This window comes from Sceloporus occidentalis, unplaced genomic scaffold (genome assembly GCF_023333645.1).
Source record: "Sceloporus occidentalis isolate IW3139 unplaced genomic scaffold, rSceOcc1.0.p SCAF_21, whole genome shotgun sequence".
Taxonomy (NCBI): Eukaryota; Metazoa; Chordata; class Lepidosauria; order Squamata; family Phrynosomatidae; genus Sceloporus; species Sceloporus occidentalis.
In genome coordinates, this window is record NW_028317001.1 from 15,830,773 (window position 1) to 15,855,452 (window position 24,680).

General features: G+C 41.6%; 1 pseudogene across 1 annotated transcript in view; it reads right to left on the reverse strand.

Moving 5' to 3' along the window:
- Window positions 1–4,268: 4,268 nt before the first annotated feature.
- Window positions 4,269–24,680, reverse strand: part of LOC149301680 (uncharacterized) — a 30,445-nt pseudogene continuing 10,033 nt past the window's right edge. The window contains exon 4 of the transcript XR_016272244.1: window positions 4,269–5,099. The product of XR_016272244.1 is annotated as an uncharacterized LOC149301680 (transcript). The remainder of the gene's footprint in view (window positions 5,100–24,680) is intronic.

Sequence of the window (24,680 nt, forward strand, 5' to 3'; positions counted from 1 at the left end):
TATGAGCTAACGTCTAGTGAGAGTTGTACCTCATGAAACAAGAAATCCCAAGATTATGTTGGACTGAGACCTGGAAGTTTCGTGTTATCAAAGTGCTATGTTTGGCAAAAGAGATGTATCCTCAGGTGCCAAAATTGGCCCATAGCAATTCTGGACAGACTCATCAAGTCTCTGAAGTCTCCGTCTCTGTTGGTGGAGGGGCTATCTCCACCAAGAAGCTCTTAGATCTCCAAGGGATCTCCAGTTTACTTAATTTAGTTATTTGTATCCTGCCTTTCTCCCAATATAGAGACTCAATGTGGATAATAACAAATTTTAAACAGTAGAAATTCAAAACAACGCAAAGGTATTATATATATATATATATATATATATATATATATAACCATTTATAAAGTTGCACCTTGAAAATAATAGTTTATCAAAAATAAAATAGAAACCTTGACCTTTGAATTATACAGCAGTTCAAACCTCATACCTTGTTTTGTTAAGAATCCAGCCCTTGAGGCATCAGCATATCCAGAAAGGAGAGAAAGTGGAAGTGTGCCATACTTTTTGTTGGAAGGGTCTATCTAGATTCTGTCCTGTCAAACTATTAGAGCCCTCTTTGATGCTGTCTTTGCTAGTTTTTAATAGTAAGTTTTCACCAGAGGACCTCAATGTGTGGGGCGGATTATATGGGAGAAGGCGATCCCATAAGTAAGCTGGACCCAAGCCATGAAGGGCTTTACAGGTTAGACCTTGTACTTCGCCTTTACTAAGATCTTGTACTTTGTACAAAAATTAACAGGCAGCCAGTGAAGAGACTTTAGAATAGTTTTAATATGGTCACCTCTAGATCTTCCAGTGACCATATTAAAACTGCCATATTTTGAATTAGATGAAGTTTCCGGACTTGCTGCAAGGGCAGTCCTTTGTAGACCACATTGCAAACGTCAAGATGTGAGGTTACCAGCGCCTTCAGGTTCCAGGAAGGGACACAGCTGGCCTATCAACCGAAGCTGATAACAGCCACTCCTGGCCGTTGCATCTATCTGACCTGACATCTGGACGGACAGATCCAGGAGCACCCCCAAACTGCAAACACAATCCTTTAGGGGAAGTGTGATCCCATCCAGGACCGGTTGACAAACCTCCATACCCAGATTAGGACTTCCAACAGCAAGCACCTCTGTTTTACCTGGACTCAGTTTTCATCTCTTTTTCCTCATCCAACACATTACTGCCCCAAGACATTCATTCAGAGGGGAGATGCCTTCCTTAGTTGACACTGAGGCCTGGCGTATGAAGAGGTATAGTTGAGTATCTGATCAGTGTACTGATAATACCCCACTCCATGCCTCCGGATGATCTCTCCCAGTGGTTTCATGCAGATGTTAAACAGCATTGGTGACAGGATGCCGCCCTGAGGAAAGCCAGATTTAAACTCCCTTTTAGATGAACAACTGTCCCCAAACATTACCATCTGGAATCTGCTTGAGAGATAGGACTAGAACCACCACAACGCATTGCCCCCGATCCTCAATTTCCTCAGACCTTTCTGGATGCCATGGTCGATGGTATCGAAAGTCACTGAGAGATCCAAAAGCACCAGCAGGATCACATTTTCCCTGTTGATATTCAAGAGGAGATCATCTGCTAAGGCAACCATAACAGTTTCGACTCTGTATCCCGTCCTTAAGCCAGTTTGAAATGGATCCTGATAATCTGTTTCATCCAAGATCGCTTGGAGATGAAGAGCAACTGCCCTCTCAATCACTTCTTTAGAAATGGGAGATGGGTGACCGGTCTGTATTTGTTCATGTCCAAGGGATCTAGGGAGGGCTTTTCCATAAACGGCCGTACCACCGCTTCTTTTAAGCAAGATGGAAAATAGCCCTCCCTAAGAGAAGCATATCTCAGGTGAGTCATAAGTGCATCTCCTCCTTGGATGACCAGCCATGAAGGTCAAGGGCCAAGAGGGCAAGTTGTCTTCTTCACACTTCCAAGGAGCTTGTCCATATTTTTGTTACTTACAGATTCAAATAGACCCAGTATGATCTTATTCACAATTCACTGGACACCTCACCTGTAGCCTCTGCAATAATGCCGGCATCCAATTTGGCTGTTATCTGAGAGATGTTCTCTGTGAAATAGTAATTTAAATTGTCAAAGTGAACTGTGCAAGGCTCTAATAATGAGTTCTGGGGGGGAAAGGTGCCTGAGTCAGGTCCCAGATGTCCCCCCCCCCCCCCCGACTTCAGCACTCCCTTTATGCTTTTCTTTCCTTGGCATTTTCACTCCATTCCTTCCTTCTCTAACATACATCCCTTCAAGGGAGCCCAAGGCCCTTTCAGCATGTTCCCAGAACCGGGTGGGGGGGCATACGTTCTGGGGCTGAGGGTCTCTCCACTGGTCCTCCTCCACAGGGTTGTTTTGAAGGGAAAGGTATCTATGTGGGGGGGGGGGGCGCTAATCCAGAAACTGTGGGCCTATAAGCTTAGTTCCCAGGTTGCCGGGGGGTGTCAGTATCCCCAGAAGGGGCTTTAGGGTCCCTCCATCTCCCTCCTCTTGGCTTTGGCCTAGATTTGGGTCTTCTCTCCCTCCAGACAGATCCCCATCCCCCCCCCAGAGAAAACTCCACCCCTCCCAAATAATGTTGTTTCCAATGCTTTGAAGTACCTGGGCACCAAGGCCATGCCTCTCTGCAAAGATCCCTCCTGCCCTCTTTTCTCATAATAACCCCCCAAGTACCTGGGCCCCAAGGAATCCCCTGAGGAGGGGGCAGGGAAGGGAGAGGAGAAAGAGGAGGACTGGCAGAGCCCCTGCCTTTCTTTGGGGGAGGAGATCAGGGTTTCCTTCCTTCTTACAACCCCCCCAACTCCCCCCCCTCCAGAAGACCCTGCAGCCAAATCTTCGAACGAACAAGGGCTCTCCCCACTTCCCTCCTTCAGAGCAGGCTGTGAGGGCGGCAGGTTCAGGGGCTGAGACTTTGCATGCACATTTGCCACCAAAGGCCCCTCCTGACCATGCGCAGGTATCGCAAGGACCATGCTGCTGCTGCCGCTTACTCCACTGTCGGCCTTTGGAAGAAAGGAAGGAGCCCTGGTGGCGCAGTGTTTAAAACCCTGTACTGCAAAACCATAAGGTTGTGAGTCCAATACCTGTGAAAGGGTTCAAGCTTGACTCAGGCTTGCATCCTTCTGAGGTCGCTAAAATGAGTAGCCAGATTTTGGGGGGGGGGGGGAATTAGCTTATAATTGGAAACCGCTTAATAATTTATAATAATTTAATAATAATTTGTTTTATTTATATACCGCTATTCCAAAGATCATAGCGGTGAACAGCAAGTAAGCTAATTAGCAAGTAAGCTTAGACACTGTTAGTTCAGTATGAAGCGGTATATAAATGAAGCTGTTTGTTTTTTGTTTGTTCTAGAATGGAACCCAAGCTGCGGAGCTGGACTCAGGAGGGAAAGGCTGGGAAGGGTCTGCTTTGTACATATAGCTCTGATGTCTGTCTGTCTGTCTGTCTGTCTGTCTGTCTGTGTGTCTATAAATATGTGTGTGTTTGCCTCTGTTCTTATGGCTGGGAATGGAGCTGAGGGCTGAGGAGAGAAGAAAGGGTCAATTTTGTGCAAATGCAGAACTTCTGTGCATCAATGAGTCCAGTGTGTCAAAACAACAAAGAACTTTATTAAGAACACATAGTCAGGAATTCGGTGTTTAAGCCAGTACTGCCCTCCCCCCAATCCAATGAATACATTACAACCCCCAAACCTAAAACTCCACCCTCTTCCAAACCTAGCCCCCACCTCCAATTCCCACAGTCTATGCCCCACAGGAAACAAGACCCCTTTCCCATTCCCAGAAACTAGCCCTTTCTCTTAATACCTGCCCCCAACTTTCTGAAGCCAAAATCCCACACATTGCAAAAGCTATCATTCCCATAACTATTCTAGACAGCTGCAACAAATCCCAGCCCCCCATCTAGCTAACCTATACCACAACCCATAATCCTTAGCCAAGTTTATAACCCAAAGCAATGATCTATACTAATAGCAATTAAAACATAAACTTAACAAAATATAACTTTAAAACATAAACAGACATATGGACAGACAAACCTTAAAAACAAAATCATGAGGGCCTTTTCACGGCTGCATTGAAAATATATTTTCTTTTAAAAAATTATTGAACATTCATTAAAAAGACATACAAGACAAAACATTAGTACACACTTAAACATATTTACACAATATACAAAGAATATATATATATATATGAAAAAAGCCAAATTAGTTTCTGTATCTCTAAACTATGTATACTTCCTAGATGGTCTCTAAACCTCTTAAATTTTCATTTCTTCTAGTTTCCTGTTTTAATCTTTCAGCAAAGAAAAATAGAGCTAGACAAACAAAAACCCAATCTCCATTTTTACTTGGTTCTTGTTTCTACTCTTTAAGAGAAGAGGAGATTAATTCATCCTAATTTATATATGTTTTGATAGTTGATTTGAATTGAAAAATCAAGAAAAGAACCTTTTTTTCTGAAAATATATTTTCTGTATTCCTTCTTTACAAAAATAATATTAGTTCACTGCTGGGATTTTTTTGGCTTCTCTCCTGTGTGGACTCTCTGATGTCTCACTAGGTGTGACTTCGAAGCAAAACCTTTCCCACAATGCTGGCATTTGAATGGCTTCTCTCCTGTGTGGACTCTCTGATGTGTCACTAGGTTTGTCTTCTCAGGAAAAGATTTCCCACAACGCTGGCATTTGTATGGCTTCTCTCCTGTGTGGACTCTCTGATGTATCATTAGGACTGACTTCCGAGAAAAACCTTTCCCACAATGCTGGCATTTGTATGGCTTCTCTCCTGTGTGGACTCTCTGATGTTTCACTAGGTCAGACTTCCAAGAAAAACATTTCTCACAATGCTGGCATTTGTATGGCTTCTCTCCTGTGTGGACTCTCTGATGTGTCACTAGGTTTGACTTCAAAGAAAAACATTTCCCACAATGCTGGCATTTGTATGGCTTCTCTCCTGTGTGGAATCTCTGATGTGTCATTAGGACTGACTTCTGAGAAAAACCTTTCCCACAACGCTGGCATTTGAATGGCTTCTCTCCTGTGTGGACTCTCTCTTGACTCACAAGTTTTTCTGTAAAGAAGGACAATGACAGATAAGTGAAAATCAGAGTTAAGAGAGGAGGGTGTTACCCCCAGATTTAGCCCCCATTTACCCTTCCCTATTTGACAGTAAATTAATAAAGTTGGTGTGAGTGACCTGAGCATGATCCTGTTGCAGATACCCTAAATCCATGGAACGATTGTATCCTTACTTATAGCAGCTAGCAAAGAGACTGGATGGGGACTGCCTTGAGGGAATCAGTGGAAGCAGATACTCAAAGGACTGGTGAAAAAATGTTCCATTAAAAATGTGCAAAAATACTTTGATTGACAGGTGGCATCATATCCTGTGAGACTGCCATAAAGTACAGAGTCGGAGCCCAAGGCATGATGCAAACCAACTGCAGAGATCACTTCATGCTGTTTGGCTCCAGGAGATGACTCACAGCCAATACAGTATACAGCTCACATGCGAATCGGTGTGGATTGGATTGGTGTGTGAACAAGAGATGGTGAAGTTGATGGAAGTTGGAGAGGAGAGCTTGCAAATATTTGCATTATTAGGAGCAGGTAACTGTTGAAGTTGCCAGATATTGTGTAACTGTGATTATTTGTCGCAGAAATTTTTTTAAACTGACGCAGAAACAACCATGAAATATCGTCCAGTTAGTCTGACATCAATACCAGGAAAGATTCTAGAGCAGATCATTAAACAGAGAGTCTGTGAACATCTAGAAAGCAATGCCATAATCACAAAAAGTCAACACAGGTTTCAGAGAAAGAAGTCATGCCAGACAAACCTGATCTCTTTCTTTGATAAAATTACCAGCTTGTTAGATGAAGGGAATGCTGTGGATATAGTATATCTTGATTTCAGTAAGGCCTTTAACAAAGTTCCCCATGATATTCTTGCAAACAGGCTTGTAAAATGTGGGCTAGACAAGGCAACTGTTACATGAATTTGTAATTGGTTGACCGGCCGAACCGAAAGGGTGCTCAACAATGGCTCCTTTTCATCCTGGAGAGAAGTGACTAGTTGGGTGTCCAGTGGGGTTCTGTCCAGGGCCCAGCGCTATTCAACATCTTTATCAAGGAATTGGATGACAAAATTGGGAGCATACTTATCAAATTTGCAGATGACACCAAATTAGGAGGAGTAGCTAATACTTCAGAGGACAAGATGAAAATTCAAGATGACCTGAATAGACTAGAAAGCTTGGCCAAAGCTAATAAAATGAAATTCAACATGGAGAAATGTAAGGTATTGCACTTAGGGCAGAAAAATGAAATGCACAGATATAGGATGGGGGACACCTGGCTGAATGAAATTATGAGTGAAAGAGATCTAGGAATCCAAATAGACCACAAGTTGAAAATGAGTCAACAGTGCGACGCAGCAGCTAAAAAGGCCAATGCAATTTTAGGCTGCATCAATAAAAGTATAGTGTCTAGATCAAGGGAAGTAATAGTGACACTCTATTCTGCTTCGGTCAGGACCGACCTGGACTACTGTGTCCAGTTCTGGGCACCACAGTTTAAAAAGGATGTGGAAAACTAGAGCATGTCCAAAGGAGAGCGACTAAAATGGTGAAGGTTCTGGAAGCCATGCCCTACGAGGAATGACTTAGGGAGCTGGGGATGTTTAGCCTAGAGAAGCGAAGGTTAAGTGGTGATATGATAGCCCTGTTTAAATATTTGAAGGGATGTCATGTTGAGGAGGGAGCAAGCTTGTTTTCTGCTGCTCCAGAGACAGGGACCCGGAACAATGGATGCAAGCTACAGGAAAAGAGATTCCAACTCACCATTAGGAAGAACTTCCTGAGAGTAAGGGCTGTTCAACAGTGGAACAAACTCCCCTGGAGTGTAGTGGAGTCTCCCTCCTTGGAGGTCTTCAAGCAGAGGCTGGATGGCCATCTGCTGGGCATGCTTTGATTTGGATTTCCTGCATGGCAGGGGGTTAGACTCTTGCGGTCTCTTTCAACTCTATTATTCTATGATTGTATCTTGAAATAATTATGACATAGAGTCAGTCTACTGTTTTAAGTCTATATTTCTCAAATTTATTTGGGACAATTTTTACTTGCAAGGTTTAGGATTTCATTTTATGAACTGATTTTACCCTTATTGCTAGGATGCAGTTTACTTATTGTGATTCTTTGTAATACTTGTTTTTACTTTGTTTGTTTTTTTAAGCTGGCCATGTGCCATAATAAATCATTCATTTATTCATTTGTATTATTTTGTAACTCAAGATAAAGAACCTCCAAGGACTTGAATGAAATCTACTGTGTCGGTGACTTATTTTTAAGTGTGGAAAGTGGTCTGTGTATTGCCAATACCTATATCTAGATATTTGCTTCCATACTCTGCCATGTTATTGTTGAGCTGCATCTGGGAGCGTCACCCTCAGATTGTAATGTACATTGGATTGTGAACGCAATCGAAATTCAGAGCCAACAAGGACCTGAGAGGCAGTGTGGTCTTTGTCTGAGGTATTTGCATCAAACACACACTGCATTCAATTCGTGTTCATGCCACGCTTTCCCCTCACAGGAAATATTCTAAAGAGCTATAAACCTTTCCGAACCCTCAGTTTCTGCCCTAAGCACCAATTTCAGTATAAATATCAGGCCCAACTTGCTGTGCTTCAGTGTCAGTCCAGTTAGAGACAGACACTCTGTTTGTTTTCTTGGCTAAGCACCTCAATGCACTCACCAACCCCAATTGTCGCAGGAACTACTGACCTCTCCCCATTCCAACAATTGGAATAAAGCTCTGGATAGGTAATAAATACCTTTAACAAAGCCTTACATCTATTCACCACTCCCACCTTTGCTACCTAGATCTTGTGTGTTAATAATAATAATAATAATAATAATAGTATGTGTGTCTGTGTATTTTGCTTTCCCCCTAAATAAATAATATAACTTTATTACAGCCATTTGGCCAGCACAATTACAAAATTCCAATTTAAAACACAACATAGGTTCATGTACAGGCAGATTGGAGAGTATAAACAAATGATAGTTTATAAAAAGTAAGGATAAAAAGTAAGGATAGGGCTGCACGATCAGGTAAACAGACAACGAGTAGGCTGCCATCACCTCACAAACAGCTCTATCATATTGTGTAATAGAGTACCACATTCAAGACATATTAGTTCAAAACCACAGTCATATCCCCTGTCCAAGCAAGAGCTAAACTACAAAGTGCCATTAATCAGATGCAACTGATTGGGGTAACTTCATTAGACTTTAGTCCCCAACTAGGTTAGTTTGATGGTATGGTAAAATATGGCCATACCTCCTCCTTTACAAATCTTACCGTTAAATCAAGCCATCTATACAGATTTTGAGATTATAACATATTACATCTGTTTAACAAACTGTTAACGATTTGCAATGGCAGCTGCAAAGAATTGTGCAACTGCTTGCGTTATAACTTCCTTCTGATCTGCAAGTAGAAAATTGGTATAAAATTTCTCTTGTCTGCCTGGAAACTGCAACACAATTGGTGTTATATATAAAGCACGTATTTCTGTATACAAAGAACAGCCAAAGAGAACATGATTAATATTTTCGATTTCCTCCGAGCCACAAGGACAGTATCTGTGTTCGTAAGGGATCTTTTTAAATCTGCCCTCCAGGACTGCTGATGGTAAGATGTTAAACCTTGCTGACATGAAAGCTCTTCTGAATTTCGGGACATTCAGATTCTCAAAATATTTCACATATTTGCCAGGTCTACTGGATTCCCTAACAGGATGTAAAGTTAGTTGGCTTATATGAGTCTGGAAATCAATATCCTCGATGCGTTGAGAAATCACAGATTTTGCTTTATCATAGCCTAGTACAGTTATTTCAGATAGTGAGAGTCCAAGAGATAAGAGTTTCAAGGTCAGTGTCTCCTTCCAGGGAGACAAAAAGGAGTCTGTTAGAATTAATGGCACTAAACCGATCGGAACAAAAAACATTTTGAGCCATAAATTTAATTTGCATATCCGACAACTCCCTTGGACTTTCGGTGGTATGGTGGGTGAAGATTGAGCCTCCTATGGAGACTCCGGGAGGACAATCGCCAGCTGTGAAGACGGGAGCGGTTGGAGTGAGTTGCCATCCGTTCAGAAGAATTCCCCAGTAAGGGGGAAGGCAGAGGGGCCCGACGTGATCTCCCCCCAAGCTCTAATTGCCTCTAAAACCAGATTCCAAACACAGTGAGTGGGAAAACGGAGGAGCTGGGGAGGAAAATCCGGGCGTCCACATTCACAGCGGCTGCTGCAAGCAATCGCGGTGCAGCTGAGGCCTGCCACCACCCTAACAACTATTAAACTAACAAGCTAACGATTTAAATAACAACAACTGCCAGTAATAATACTTTCTACAAAAGGATCCATCCAGGAGAATTTAATATAGTCTAGCCCCAAGGAAAGCTGAGAGGGAAAAAAACAACGGAAGAAGTGTGGAGAGAGGTGTGGTGTGTGTGTGAGAGAAAGGGACGGAGGAAAGGAGACCTGGAAGCGGAGAGACGGAGACTGAACGGTGCAGAGCTGGAAAGAGTGGTGCGGGTGGCAAAGAGATAGAAAAGTAATAGAAACTAGAGACTGAGACTAACAGAAATAGACATTTTGCGACGGAGAAAAGGAGGACTGTGAGCGAGAAGGAGGACACTGGAAAGGAGGACATTGGGAAGGAGACTGCATGGTGGTGTTTTCAAATTAGAGACTAGAGATTAGCAGGAACAGACAATTTGCGGCAAGAAAAAAAGGAGGACTGTGAGCAAGAAGGAGGACATTGGAAAGGAGGACATTGGGAAGGAGACTGCATGGTGGTGTTTTCAAATTAGAGACTAGAGATTAGCAGGAACAGACAATTTGCGGCAAGAAAAAAAGGAGGACTGAGCGAGAAGGAGGACACTGGAAAGGAGGACATTGGGAAGGAGACTGCATGGTGGTGTTTTCAAATTAGAGACTAGAGATTAGCAGGAACAGACAATTTGCGGCAAGAAAAAAAGGAGGACTGTGAGCAAGAAGGAGGACATTGGAAAGGAGGACATTGGGAAGGAGACTGCATGGTGGTGTTTTCAAATTAGAGACTAGAGATTAGCAGGAACAGACAATTTGCGGCAAGAAAAAAAGGAGGACTGTGAGCAAGAAGGAGGACATTGGAAAGGAGGACACTGGGAAGGAGACTGTGACTGAGACCGAAACGGAGACGGAGATAGAGCTGATGAGTGATTGAGGAGAGAAAGATTGGAGAAGAGGGAAGAACCGAGAGTTGGAGGAGATTGGAGGCGTTTGGGAAAGAATGAGAGAGGAGACGAGTGGAAAAGAAAGTTAGAGAGAGACTGAAGAAGCTTTGGAGGACACCGGTGGAAAGAAGAAAGAACTGAGAGGCAAAGGATTTCTAAACTTAAAGAGATAGAAAAACTTTAATAATTATAGCTTATAGAACTTTAAAATTTTAAAGTTGCTCCTCTCCTTCTTCCATCACCTAATCTTGTGAACCCAGAGATAAAAACTTCAAAGTATAAGGGGGGAGGTTGATAATAATAGGTCATATATTGAGAAAGGGGAAGAAGGAAAGAAGTGTAGGAAGAAACAGAACGTGAGGGCATTTAAAATGGCGACTGCTCCAACAAGCAAAGTTTGAAAGCAGGTCAGTGGAGAGGAGACAATCAGTTGGGTAAGGACCCTTGCTAAAAATCAAAGAAGGGGAGAGGTAGAGAGGTGGTGAATGTGAACTAAATAATTGTAACATTTAAAGTGAAAATTCTTATTACTTCTAAGGAAGTAACACTGTAACTTTTGGGAAAACCAATTTATATATGATTAGACAATATTGTTGCAAAGACAGACCATTGTTGGTGAAGTCATAAGTATAAATTGAAACGAAAGAAGAGGGGGAAGCTAAGACAAAGAAGGGGAAAATATTAGATAGGGGAGGGAAATAATAGGGGGGAACAATAAAGGCAAACATAATAATTGGATAATTAATATTAGTGTTATTATTGTTAGAATTTCTCCTTTGGTTCTAAGATTGTTTTTGCTCTCCTCTACACATACATACAAAAGATATATAGAATTCTATGACTCTATGATTCTACCCACATAAAAGGGTTAACAATCTGATAATTAAAACCTAAGAATTTTACAGAAGAATTGGGATTGTTATTGAATTGGGGTACTACTATAATATCCTGAGCTGCTCTCATTTGACCGCATTTGTCCAAGCTGGTTTCTCCTTCTTTTTTACATTATCCTCCATTTTGTATTTTTATATTTTTTGTTTATACCACTATATAGCACTCCATACTCTGAGAGATTGTGACTTGTTGACTGTCATCTATAGAGAGCAGATCAAGAGACCTTAGAAGGTAATATCTTTTTATACTAAACAAATAGAATACCTTTACATTAATTTACCATTAGAAAGTAGGCTAAATCGAATTGAACTTAAAGACCTCAGTACACAAAAAAGGGGGGGGGAAGGGAAGGGGAGAGAAAGAAGTGAAAGAAGGAAGAAGGAAAGAAGGGGAGAAGGGAGGGGAAGGGAAGGAAGGAGAGAGAGGGAAGAGAGGAAGGGAAGAGGGGGAAGGAGAGGGAAGGGGAGGGAAGGGAAGGGGAAGAGAGAAGAAGGGAAAAAAAGAAAAAAAAAAGAAAAAAGAGGAAAAAAGAGGGGGATATCATAACATAGCAGTGAATAAACTCTTCAACTAAGAGTTAACTAAATTCTAACCCTCTTCTTTTTGTTTTATCCTATAATTTTATAACAAAGGATGTCAGTGGTCACGAGGAAACTTGCAGCACAGACACAAGCGGCAACAGCGGCTCAAAGGAGACCCTCATTGGAGGCGCTATCAAAAACATCAGATCAAAATGGATTTCTTCTTGAAGAAATGAGAAAGCTCCAGCAAGAGACAAACCAAGAAATTTTTAAATCTAGAGATGAAATGAAACAAGAATTCCAATTGGAACTAGGTGAGATAAAAGTGAGACTGGACAAGATAGATGGAGATTTAGCCACAATCTCGGGAAAAGTAGGGAAATTGGAGGTGGATGTTAAAAAAGTGGAGACCAAGACAGAGCTTCTGTTTAAAGAACAAAAAGAAGACCAAGAACAAATATTGAGACTCCAGGTCAAACAAAGGGAGAATTGCCTAAAGCTGAGAGGACTACCTGAGAACATTAACGAAAACCTATATACATACTTATCACCAATCTTAGCTAAATTTATAGAAGAATCTGAGCTACATTTTCCATGGGAGCTGGACAGAGTGTATAGGATTAATTCGAAGATCGCTAAGATTAAAAAGTTGCCGAGGGATGTGGTAGTCTATTTTGTTAGAAAACAAACAAGGGACTTGGTACTCCAGCAGAGTTATAAAACGAGATTGATAATTGATGGTAAAGAAATCACGATCTTAAGAGACATCCCTGGAAGAATATTGAAAAAACGACGGGACTACTTCTTTCTAACTGAACAGCTTAAAAAGCATGGAATCCCCTTTAGATGGGAAGAAGTAGAAGGGGTTCAGGTGACTTGGAAACAAAGAAAGGTGAAATTAAACTCAGTTGAGAAGGCAAATACCTTCTTGGAAGATATGAAGAAAGAAATCGAAAGGGAGAACAAGGAAAAGGATAGAGGAGGAGGAGAAAGAGTTGAAACTTAAGCAATCCAAGAAGGGTTGCCATCACTGCTAGCTCTTTTTATGATGCGTTTTTTTTCTTTTTTTTTTTCTTTTTTTTCTTCCTTTCTCTTGAGCGGAAGGAAAAACACGATTCAGTGCTTTGCTGAGATGTTAAGATGATGTGTGTACTTGCCTCTCCTCTTTCATAGCCCGTTTATACCCTTTGACTATCCGTGATTGAGAAATCAATAAAGTTGGTTCCTTTTTACCTATAAATTTGAAGGTGATTATTATCTTAAAACATAAGAATTAACGAGCAAAATGAAAATATTATCATGGAACGTAAAAGGGTTAAATTCACCACAAAAAAGAAAAAGAATATTTTGGTATTTAGAAAAGAATTATGCAGATATCATTTGCTTGCAGGAGTCACATATAAAGAATAAAGATATACGACTGATTAAAAGGGAAAAATTGGGAAAGGAATATCACTCCTCAATAAATAAAAGCAAAAGGGGAATAATAATGTATGTAAAAAACCATATTGAATCAAAACAAATCTTCAGTGATAAAAAAGGACAATACTTAGGTGTAGAAATCCAATGGAATGGGAAAAAATATCTAGTGGTTGGTATATATGGACCCCAAAACAACAAGAGTGATTATTTCAGAAATATAAAGGAAAGATTAACAGATGGCAACTATGAGAATATAATATTATTAGGAGACTTTAATGGAGTGATTGACCCGAGATTAGATAGAAAATCCATCAAAAAAATAAAAGAAAAACAAGGTAAATTACCTAAGTCCTTTTTTGACTTAATGGAAGAATTATCTTTGACAGAGGTTTGGAGATATTTACATAATGAGAAAGAATCATATACTTTTTTTTCAGAAAGACACAAATCTCTGTCCAGAATTGATTTCTTTCTAATATCTAAAACACTGAGCAATGAAGTAGAAAACATGACAGTTCTAAACAGAGAAATCTCAGACCATAATCCGATAACTCTGACGTTTAAAAAGATACACAAAGAAAACTATTGGCACATGAACGAAGAATTGTTGCAAGATAAAGAAATAGTGGAGAAAGGGAAACAGATGATTCAATTTTACTTCAAAGAAAATATGAACAATGAAGTGAATGTGTCAACGGTTTGGGATGCAGGGAAAGCTACTTTTAGAGGCTTTCTTACACAACAAAATATTATCTTCCAAAGACAAAGAAAACAGAAATTGAACTTACTAAATAAACAACTGAAAGAAAAGGAAGAAGAACTTAAACGTTTCCCAAATCGGAAAAAAACCTTAAGAGATATTAAATCACTCCAAAAACAATTGGAACTAGAATCTACAACGGAATTAGACAAACAACTAAAGGTGATGAAACAGAAATCCTTCGAACATGCAAACAAGACAGGCAAATGGCTTGCATACAGATTACGGAAAGATAAGGAGAAAAAAATAATCAATAGGATCAAAGAAGGGGACAAAATATACACACGACAAGAGGATATTATAAAAGTATTTGAGACCTTCTATTCAAAATTATATAACGAAAAAACAACCAATACGGAGGAAACCAAGAAATACTTAGACAATCTCTGCACTACTAGACTATCAGAAGAACAACGAGTCCAGCTAAATCAACCAATCTCCAAGGGAGAAATTTGGGAAGCTATTGATAAATGCAAATTAGGAAAAGCCCCAGGTAACGATGGATTAACAGCTACCTTTTATAAAACATTTAGAGACGAATTGGGATATCCGCTGCAGTTAGTTATGAATGAGGCACTCTTGGGAGATTTACCAGAATCATGGAAGGAAGCCGAGATTACCTTAATCCCAAAAGAAGGAAAAGATATGTTAGATCCTTCAAACTATCGGCCAATTTCATTGCTCAACAACGATTATAAAATTTTTACAGCAATTTTAGCAAATAGATTGAAAAAATGTCTGGTAGATCTAATAAGCGAAGAACAAAGGGGTTTTTTGCCGAATCGATATATGAGAGAGAATACAAGAATTGTATTGGATATTTTAGAATACTATGAGCAACATTGTGACAAAAAATTGGGCCTTTGTTTTCTAGATCTCGAGAAGGCGTTTGATTCTGTTAATTGGACTTTTTTATTAGAGGTTTTGGAAAGGATTAAAGTGGGAGAAAATTTTTTAAATTGGATGCAAAAAATTTACAAAAACCAAAAAGCCCAAATAAGAATTAATAGAGGAAAATCCAAATTCATCAAAATTCAAAGAGGAACAAGGCAGGGTTGCCCTCTCTCTCCTCTGTTATTTTTATTAATTATGGAATTACTTATAAAAGATATCAAACTGGACTCAAAAATAAGAGGTACTTCAATCAAGAAACATGTTTATAAAATACGAACCTTTGCGGATGATACAATAATTATATTAGATGACCCGTTGGAATCAATAGAGGAAGTTTTGAAGAAATTGGAAAGATTTGGCCTTATAACAGGGTGTAAGATAAACAAAAATAAATCAATGATTTTGACCAAAAACATTAAGGGGAAAGAAGAAGAAGTGTTAGAAAAGATTTCAGGCATAAAAATTGGAAAAAAGATTAAATATTTGGGAATACAAGTAACTAAAAATACTAAAGACCTATTTGAAAACAACTATAAGAGCTTATGGAATAAAGTTAAAGAAAGATATGTTGAACTGGAATAGACAAAACTTATCACTAACAGGGAGAATAGCAGCAATAAAAATGGCTGTCTTACCACGCATTCTTTTCTTATTTCAGATGATCCCAATCATAACATCAGATAAGATATTTAAAGAATGGGACAAAGATCTCTCTTCATTTATATGGAGAGGCAGAAAGCCTAGAATTAAATTTAAAATATTACAAGATGCGCGGGAGAGAGGGGGGCTTAATCTACCTAATTTAAGATTATATTATGAGGCGTGCTGCTTGATGTGGATAAGAGAATGGGTGAAATTAGAGAATAATAATCTATTAGAACTAGAGGGAGATGGTCTGAGTTATGGCTGGCATGCATATTTAGCATATGAAAAAGATAAAATAAACAAGGTCTTCAGTAATCATTGTATTAGGAAAGCTCTGATAAGAGTGTGGAACAAACATAGGAGAAGAATAGTACCCAAAAAAGCAGGTTGGATATCCCCACAAGAGGCATTTTATAGAAAAGAAATGGTGAGAGAAACGAAATGGTATAAATACTCAGATATTTTGGAGAAAAAGAATGGTAAGATAGTATTAAAAACAAGAGAAAAATTAAATGCCGAAGGATGGAACCTAAACTGGTTTAAGTATAGGCAAATCTCGGAAAGGTACACAACAGATAACAAAGAACCAGGATTGGATTTAGAAGAAGGAACATCAGAGTTAGGGAAAATCTTGTTAGGTATAGATAAAAAAATAATTGGGAAATTATATGAAATTTTGCTAAAATATGAAATGGAAGATGAGGTAGTTAAAGAACAAATGATTAAATGGGCAAGAAATATTGGTTATGAAATTCAACTTACACAATGGGAAAAAATTTGGAAAGATAATAATAAGTTCACAGCCTCTCAGAGTATTCGAGAAAACTTTTATAAAATGTTTTTTCAGTGGTACTTAACACCAAGCAAACTTGCAAAAATATATAGATCGAAATCCAGCTTATGCTGGAAGTGTAAAAAAGAATTAGGAACGTTTTACCACTGTTGGTGGACCTGCAAGCGAGCAAAGCATTTTTGGAATATGATAAATGAAGAGATTGAACTAATTCTCAGGAAAAAAATACAACTTAGACCGGAATTTTACTTATTAGGAATATTTGGAAACACAATTGAAAGAGAAGATGAAAAGATTGTATATTATATGATAACATTAGCCCGCATCTGTTATGCACAGAAATGGAAATGTGAGGAGAATCCAACTCTGGACGAATGGCAAATGAAATTATATGATGGGATGGAGATGGACAAGTTAACACAATCACTAAGAAATAAATCTAATAATCAACTCAGTGAAGACTGGGGTAAAATAAAGAACTATCTAGAAGTAAAATGGGGAAGAATAGCAGTGATGGGTTTGTAACAGCGATGTAGGAAATCGGATCCACAAGTAAAGATAAGTGAGTAAGAAAGTCAGATTCAAACAAAAAATATACAATAACTGGCAGATAGGAAGTCAGAATGAATGAATGAAGAAGTGAAGAGATATGAGGTGTTTTTTTTTTTTAAGGTATGTATGTATGAAGTATAGCAACATGTGGAAGAAGTTGAAGACCGAAGCTGAGGAAACGAGTTTAGTCAAGAAGTTGGAGACGAATGAGAAGTAGGAGAATGAGGGAAGGGAAAGATAGAAAGGGGAAAGGGAAAGAGAATTAGGAAGTTAAGTAAGTGAAGAGGGTTAGTGTATGTAGAGTAAAGGAGGTATAGAAGGAGAAAGGGTAGGGTAGAGTAAGTAATAGAAGGGGATTGAGAGAGTGATCAAACAAGAAGGATATCAAGTAGTAGTAGAGGTTGTGATTTAAAATGGATGGGAATGAGAGAAATACGAGAAGACCGATCAATATATTATGACCTTTTTGGATGTGGATGTTTTATGTAGAAAGGTAGACCTTTCTATATGTGTACTTGTAGAGTATTAGATATAGTTAGTAGAGTTCGTAAACATGTATGTATATGTGTATGTATGTAAGGTATATATGTATGATGTCTGTCAATAAAGTTTTTTTTAATTAAAAAAAAAATTAATTTGCATATCCATACACGCACCTCAACAGATAGCATCCCTGTTTCTAGACGGAGAATGGGATTCGAAACACAATTTGGGGCACGTAAAATTGTTCTTAAAATTTTTGCTTGAACTGCCTCGAAGGTTGTAAAGCTACTGAAAGTACAAATCTCAGAACCGTATAATAGTTGTGCTAAGATATTAATAACAAAGACTTGGAGAGCTGCTGGAATGTATTGGCCTCCCTTATTATAATAGAAAGAACATAGAGCTTTAATACTTCTTTGTGTATCCCCTAAATAAAACACAAAAACCTATTTCAAATGCCTCTGACGTACTGTTTGATTCAGGACCTGCTAGAGCTGGGCGGGATCCAGAGGTCACTGTTGCCCCAGTAAAACTATCTCGATCTATTGAGCTATGTACCAAATTCCCCTAAAAGCATAGCGCTTGCGGGTGTCCTCCCCAGACTCCAGCATTTTGGGTAACAAAGGGCCTCTGGAATCAACCATGGAGCTAAGCAAGCTCAGGATGGAAAAGAAACATTAGAGAAAAAGCAGGTTTTGTGTCCCCCTTTCTTCCCTTCATAGATATTACTCATAACTGATCATAGAATCATAGAATCGTAGAGTTGGAAGAGGCCACAAGGGTCATTCAGTCCAACCCCTTGCCATTCAGGAACTCTCAATCAAAGCATCCCCGAAAGATGGTGATCCAGTCTCTGTTTAAAGACCTCCAAGAAGGGAGAGTCCTCTACACTCCGAGGAAGGATTGTGTTCCACTATCAAACAGCCCTTACTGTCAGAAAGTTGATTTGATTCTATAATTTTAAAGTGGAAACAAAGTGCTCTGACAGTGAATGAAGAAAGGGCCCTCAGTCTTCACAGGAAGGGCAATGGATTCAGGTTCCTTACCCACAAAGGCCACATTCTCATAATTCTCCATCATCACAGAACTGTACGTAAGTTTCTGCTTCTTTGTCAACAGTTTCCATTCCTCCTCAGTGAAATATACTGCTACATCCGCAAAGGTCACCTGCAATAGAAAATAGCCTTATCTAGAGAGTAACTAAGCAAAAGGGGAGGAAAGCACATGGTGCATCGCAAATATTATTTCAACACTTCAGAAATCAGTCCAGGAAATAAACATTAAATTCTGCAAGAAAGCAAAAAGCTACAGCCTTTGAGATCCAGTTTGTCTCGAATCCTTTCAATATAATATACAATATAATAAACAATATAATAAACAATATAATTTAGACCATTTCTGAGATATTATTGATTGATTGGGATGCTGATTACCCCAACACGTAAAGTACATTTAGTCACCAAGGAATTATAGTGAATTTAGCCATATCTCTCCTAATTTCAAAAACAGTTCTGGGGAGTACTCTGGGCTTGAGGGCCACTGGGCCCATCCCCAATTTATTTTCAGAGAAATTCTTCCATATCCCTCAGCATTTCACAGATGGGGAAAGCAAGACATATGTGGACAAGCAACACCAGAAGGGGTTCAAGATGGCCAATGTTGTTAATGACGAAGATCGCACAAGCGAGGAAGGGCACAGTAGATTGCTTTTGCTTCCGACTCCTGGCAAGGGCAAGACCCTGCCCCTTTCTCTCTTCCCCTCACCCTCTTTTGAGTTGATGCGCTGCACATGTCTTTTGAACTTGGAACACATTTCGCAGTAACTGAAGTGAACTGAAGAGAAGAGGGAAAGTGGGAGGAAGAGAGAGAAATGGGTCATTTTCAAAGCCCCTGAAAAAATGAGGTGACAGAGGATTAAGCAGGACTCCCTCTGCCAAACTGGGACAGTTGTTCTCCGCTTGCTTTCATGAGCCAGCCCAGCAGTGACCCAGATGAAACTAATAATCAGGATGGCAATTTACCAAAGAGTTGTTGCACCTTGGCAGCCTCTTCTTCTTGGAGCTCAACTCCCTCCGCTTGGCCTCTGTGTCAGCCATCAGGTAGGCAGGGGGTTCCTGGTGGGCCTGCGCTTTGGTCACTTCCACCAAAAGATACCGCAAAGCAGTGTACAAGGGGGCCAATATGAAGTTCCTGAGAAAAGAGATCAGGGTTAGGCTTGGTTTAGAAAGAAACCCTGCAGCACTCAAAGTCACAAAGATCGGCATCCTGCTGGTGATATACGCAGGTGACATATGCCTCCTTTGGCCCAATTGACAGGTGGGCATCACTTCCTCCCTCTGCACCAAACAAAGCCCCTTGGACCTAGCATAGACTCACAGCAGCTCCCCTACACAACAATTACTCCATACCTTGTTAGATTAGCTGGGGATCAGGGGATGGGAAATTGGAAAAGGCCCTGGTTATGTCCCCATAGCTAGATGTGAAATGAGGGCATCACCTGCTGAAACCTGCAGAGGTCCCCAGTGGCCCTCAGAGGAAAATGTCTTCATTTTGCTTCTGGCTACAGAAACACAGCTGGATGCATCTCCCATACGTCGCACCAAACACTCTCAACAGGCATGGAATGGTCATGCGGGATGGCTTCCACAACTCTATGGTAATACCTGGGTCATTGAATGGCCAGTTGCAGCCTGATTCCACCTGGAGCAACACTGGAGCATAGAAGGTTCTGCTGGGTCAGGCATGTCTGGCCTGGTGGCCCCTCATTCTCCCAGTGGCCAAACCAGTTGCCGTCCATCCCCCAGAGAGGCCCCCGGTCAGGCAGGGCAGGAAAGGAGCTCTCTCTTCTCTGGTTGCCACCCTTCCATGGGATCCAGCCCTCCTCCCCAATTCCCATGGCAGCCTTCTGCATGCAGAGAAGTCACAATTCAGAGAGTGTCTTTGCCCATGTAGAGATTGCCTATTTTCCACACTATTGCCTGGCCATGTTGGCTTGGGAATGTCCTGTTCTAGCCACATAGATTCATAGAATCATAGAATCGTAGAGTCGGAAGAGACCCCAAGGGCCATCCAGTCTAACCCCATTGTGCCATGCAGGAACTCTCAATCAAAGCATCCCCGACAAATGGCCATCCAGCCTCTGCTTGAAGACCAAGGAAAGAGACTCGACTGCACTCCGAGGAAGGAGTCTGTTCCACTGTCGAACAGCCCTTACTGTCAGGAAGTTTCTCCTAATGTTGAGGTGGAATCTCTATTCCTGGAGCTTGCATCCATTGTTCCGGGTTCTAGTCTCTGGAGCAGCAGAAAACAAGCTTGCTCCCTCCTCAATATGACATCCCTTCAAAAATTTAAACAGATCGATCATATCACCTCTTAACCTTCTCTTCTCTAGGCTGAACATCTCCACCTCTCTAAGTCATTCCTCATAAGGCATGGTTTCCAGACCCTTCACCATTTTAGTTGCCCTCTATGATTCTATGATTTGTATCCCAGGTGGAGAAATTCTGGTCCCTGGGCTGAATAAGACCTATATTACTTTATGGATCTGATCAATGGCTTCCCCTCATTAGGCCCCCTTTTTCATTTAGACACTGGTGAAAATAATCATTTCATTTTTACAAATGAGACAAATCTCTGAGCTTAACTGCTGTGTTTGTAATATAATAATATAATAATAATACATTTATTTATATACCGCCTTTCCAAAAAGATCAAAGCAGTTTACAAATTGACAATTACAAAATTTGTGTGTTTGTGTGTGTCAGTCATAGCAGGAGCATGAGGTATGTACCGCCTCCCTCTGCTTGCTAAAGCCACACAGAAACTGAGGCATGTACATTTGTGTGCATTGTTTCTGAACAGATCTATTGTCAAAATCACAATTTCTTCACTTTTCCTTGTATATTTTTAAAAAAGAAGCACACTGCTGAATATGTTGCATTTATACAACAAAAATCTATAAATGTATAGGTTTATGAGTGAAGATTGCAGCCTGGATTATGCTCATTTTGGGGAAGTGAAGACCTATGTAAATTCATTATATAAACCCAGTGAAACAAATACCTCACAAAGCCCTAGTAAACAACACGTACACACAGTCCCCACACAAAGGACTCACTGGTGCATTGTGTGTCTGGGGTCTGGAAATCTCACTTCAAACTTCTGGGAAGACAATGCTGCCACAGACTGAATTTGGGGCTTTATTCCTCCAAAGCAAGGTCTCACTCTCTCAGCTGCAACCCTTCCACACAATCATGGACTGAAGCATTTAAACAAAGGTCCTCTTTCAGCTCCAGGAATAAAGGCCTACCTTCAGTACAAAGACCCTGATTCCTGCAGCCCCAGGAAGGCCTCTTCTGCAGTCCTTTATGGCCAGAGCTTCCCTGGGTCAGAGGCCGTCTCCTCAGCTGTAGAGAAGGGTTGCTCTGAGTGCGAAGGAGGAGGAGGTCCAAGGGCTGAGGGAGGAAAGGCAATGGGGAAAGGTCAGTGCCAATGGCCATGGAGGGCAGAAGGGGACAATGCCTAGGAAACTCCTCTGAGTCCCAGCCATTCTAGGAATGAGTGTCTGGAGTGAGTCCAGGGGGCTGAGGGGGTCTCCTTTCCCAAAGAGGGAAGCAAGGACAGTCACAAGCAGCACAAAATGGCCACCAGAACACAAAATGGCTGCCTCTGCCTCAGCACCTGGCAGTTTGAGGCCTTCAGGGAACCCAAAATGGAGGATGAAAGGGCCCCAAAGTCGGAAGGGACTCCAAACAGGATCTCTGACCCTAAAGAACACAGAAAGGTTTTCCTGATGGCACCCGATGGCTGTGAGAACACAAAAAGTCCCCAAACAGGATTTCCAAACCTTAACAACACCTAAACATTTTCCTGATGCTATTGAAAGGAGGAATCTGATCCCCTCCTTAATTACAATCAATAGTGAAAGATATTAATATTGATATCAAGAGTGCCCATCGTCCACAACCCAGCTCAGGTCTTGACCGCTCAGGGAGGCCAGTCCAGCTGCAGGTGGCCCTCCGTCCGTCCATCCTCCTTTCCCTCTTCATTCCTCCTTTTTCCTAGCATCAGCCCCTTTCCCAAGAAGGCTTCATCCGCACTATAGAAATAAGGCAATTTGACACCATTTTAACCGCTCATTCCTATGGAATCCTGGGATTTTACCTTTGGACACTTAGCCTTCTCTGCCAGAGAGCTCTGATGCCACAACAAACTACAAATCCCAGGATTCCATAGGAAGGAGCCAGGAGAGTTAAAGCAGTTTCAAACTGGATTATTTCTGTAGTGCAGATAAAGCCTGGGTCGGATGTAAAAGTCTAATTATTATCCTGTTAAAAATGGTTTTGCTTTTTTAAAATATAAGCAGTTTGTTTTTCTGTCTAATCCTTATTCTTCTTGTTGTTGTTTGTTTAATTGTTGTTGGCCCCTCCCTCTTCAACTGTTATCTCGGCCTCAGAGGGAGCCATCAGGCAGACCCAGCAACATCAAGGTCTGCCTGAAGGAAGAGGCCCCTCCCTCCTCAACTGTCATCTCGGCCTCAGAGGGAGCCATCAGGCAGACCCAGCAACATCAAGGTCTGCCTGAAGGAAGAGGCCCCTCCCTCCTCAACTGTCATCTCGGCCTCAGAGGGAGCCATCAGGCAGACCCAGCAACATCGGGGTCTGCCTGAAGGAAGAGGCCCCTCCCTCTTCAACTGTCATCTCGGCCTCAGAGGGAGCCATCAGGCAGACCCAGCAACATCGGGGACTGCCTGAAGGAAGAGGCCCCTCCCTCTTCAACTGTCATCTCGGCCTCAGAGGGAGCCATCAGGCAGACCCAGCAACATCGGGGACTGCCTGAAGGAAGAGGCCCCTCCCTCTTCAACTGTCATCTCGGCCTCAGAGGGAGCCATCAGGCAGACCCAGCAACATCGGGGACTGCCTGAAGGAAGAGGCCCCTCCCTCTTCAACTGTCATCTCGGCCTCAGAGGGAGCCATCAGGCAGACCCAGCAACATCGGGGACTGCCTGAAGGAAGAGGCCCCTCCCTCCTCAACTGTCATCTCGGCCTCAGAGGGAGCCATCAGGCAGACCCAGCAACATCGGGGACTGCCTGAAGGAAGAGGCCCCTCCCTCTTCAACTGTCATCTCGGCCTCAGAGGGAGCCATCAGGCAGACCCAGCAACATCTTGGACTGCCTGAAGGAAGAGGCCCCTCCCTCCTCAACTGTCATCTCGGCCTCAGAGGGAGCCATCAGGCAGACCCAGCAACATCTTGGACTGCCTGAAGGAAGAGGCCCCTCCCTCCTCAACTGTCATCTCGGCCTCAGAGGGAGCCATCAGGCAGACCCAGCAACATCAAGGTCTGCCTGAAGGAAGAGGCCCCTCCCTCTTCAACTGTCATCTCGGCCTCAGAGGGAGCCATCAGGCAGACCCAGCAACATCGGGGACTGCCTGAGAGCTGGTGGAGGACTACTTCTGCCGCTGCCCCCCCCCCCATGTCACCTGGGAAGTAGCTCCCCAGAACTGCGGAGGACTATCTTGCCGCTGTGGTGGCTTTTTACCAGGGGGGAGGGGTCAGTGAGAGAGGGGTGTTTTTATGTATTCTTAATTGTTTTATTGATATTTGCTGTGAACCGCCCTGATCTATGGAAGGGCGGTATAAAAATAAAAAATTTATTATTATTATTATTATTATTATTATTATTATTAATTCTTGGTAATCTGAGTGATTCTGGTCTGCCTTCTTCCTTCTTGCCTGAAAATCTCTTAATAAGGAAACTGGGGAGACTCTTAAAACCTCCCAGAGGAGCCACTTTTGGCCCTTTTTGGGGGACTAGCCTCCTCTTAGAAGCCAAAGCCCAATGTTTGTGAAGAATAAGAATAAGGCTTGTTTGAAAACTATCTTCCTATTTCTGATCCCTTTTTAAACCCATGATCCCCAGAAGGAGCAGAGCTGTGTAATAAGAAAACCCTCCCAGAAAAGAGACACAAAAGACACACTTCCTTCCTTTTGGCCCAAGGAGCCTGGCCTCCTTCTCTCTCTGGAGCCTCAGGAGAGAAAGAGAGGCCTCTGTTCAACTGAGGCCTCAGAGAAGGTTCTGGAACAATTTTCTCCACAGTCACAAGCAGCACAAAATGGCCGCTAGAACACAAAATGGCTGCCAGAAAACAAGGAGGCAGGGGCTGAGATTCTAGCCAATCAGGGCCAGGGATGGTGGGAAGGAGTGCGATTCCAGCCAATCAGGGCCAGGGATGGTGGGAGGGTGCGGACTCCAGCCAATGGCAGCCCTCAGAGTGTCCTCAGGAGCCAATCATGTGTAAAATACATATCATAAAAACATCGCAAAGTATAAATTCCAATTACAGCAATTGCAGAGCAGTT